This window comes from Octopus sinensis, linkage group LG4 (genome assembly GCF_006345805.1).
Source record: "Octopus sinensis linkage group LG4, ASM634580v1, whole genome shotgun sequence".
Lineage (NCBI taxonomy): Eukaryota > Metazoa > Mollusca > Cephalopoda > Octopoda > Octopodidae > Octopus > Octopus sinensis.
This window is the reverse complement of record NC_043000.1, coordinates 136,646,452-136,648,096: the sequence shown is the minus strand read 5'-3', so window position 1 is coordinate 136,648,096 and position 1,645 is coordinate 136,646,452. Positions and strand designations below refer to the sequence as shown.

The 1,645-nt window shown below is 39.5% G+C and overlaps 1 pseudogene; it reads right to left on the bottom strand.

The window, feature by feature from the left end:
• Positions 1-381: 381 nt before the first annotated feature.
• LOC115211299 lies at positions 382-540 on the bottom strand (annotated as a pseudogene).
• Between the last annotated feature and the right edge of the window lie 1,105 nt (positions 541-1,645).

Sequence of the window (1,645 nt, the reverse complement as noted above, 5' to 3'; positions counted from 1 at the left end):
TGCCTTTAGTCGAACAAATCGACCCCAGGACTTATTCTTTATAAGCCTAGTACTTATTCTATTGGTCACTTTTGCCGAAACCGCTAAGTTATGGGGACATAAACACACCAGCATCGGTTGTCAAGTGATGTTGGGGGGACAAACACAGACACACACACACACACACACACACACACACACACACACACACACACACATATATATGCATATATACAACTGGCTTCTTTCAGTTTCCATCTACCAAATCCACTCACAAGGCTTTGGTCGGCCCGAGGCTATAGTAGAAGACACTTGCCCAAGGTGCCACACAGTGGGACTGAATCCAGAACCATGTGGTTGGTAAGCAAGCTACTTACCACACAGCCGCTCCTGCACCTATTCCTTAGATGGGCTGAATCCTGGAAGTACTGCTATACCAGGCCAACCCCATTCTAAAAATCAGTTTAATATCGATGGTCCCAAATAGGGACCGTATCAGATATTAAGCTGATAAGAACAGATACTATACTTTGATCTTAGCCAAAAAGAAAAAGATGAAGTTTTAGCCAGTTCTGTGATTATCAAATATACACAATGAACAGGAGTTGACTGTTGGATGGGGTGGGAGGTGATGTAGGGGTATGTTCGGTTTAATTGCCTATTCCATATTACCCACATCTGTGGTTTTGAACCTATATTACAAATCAATAAACAATGCATGACAAGAATCTGTTTCAGTTACTGAACCTCAAATGAATTTAATCTCAAAATTTAACCTCAAAACGGAGTGCATCCTTTTTATTTACTATGAAGATAACTGATTAAAGCAAGAGAAAAATATAATTGCCAAATAAATATTTACATTATCTTTGGTTCAGCTTCCGAAACCATAACTAAAGGCATGATGTGTATAGTGTATCAAGTACAAATAATGTTGAACTGGCAGACTTATGGGTGGCAATCTTTTATTCATTAAGTAATAATAAAATTAAAATATATTTCCAGCTTATTAACTCACTCTGTTAAGCAACCCTAACAAAATTGTAAAACTTTAAAAATTCTGCTGAATATCTTGGTCTCCACAAATATTTAGAAGTCAGATATATATATATATATATATATATATATATATATATATATATATATATATATATATATATATACAATCATCCTTCTCCTCCTTATCATCGTTTAATGTCCGTTTTCCATGCTAGCATGGGTTGAACAGTTCGACCAGGGTATGGGAAGCCAGGAAGCTGCACCAGGCTCAAGTCTGATCTGGCAGTGTTTCTACAACTGGATGCTCTTCCTAACGCCAGCCACTCTGTGAGTGTAGTGGGTGCTTTTTACATCTCACCAGCATGATCGCCAGTCAAGGCAGCGCTAGCATCAGCCATGTTTGGATGGTGCTTTTTATATGCCACTGGCATGGGTATCACAACTACAATATATCATGATCATCATCATTTAACATCCGCTTTCCATGCTAGCATGAGTTGGATGATTTGAGTGAGGACTGATGAACCAGATGGCTGCATCAGGCTCCAATCTGATATGACAGAGTTTCTACAGCTGGATGCCCTTCCTAACACCAACTACTCCGGGAGTGTAGTGGGTACTTTAACATGTCACTGGCATGAGGGCCAGTCAGGAGGTACTGGCAACG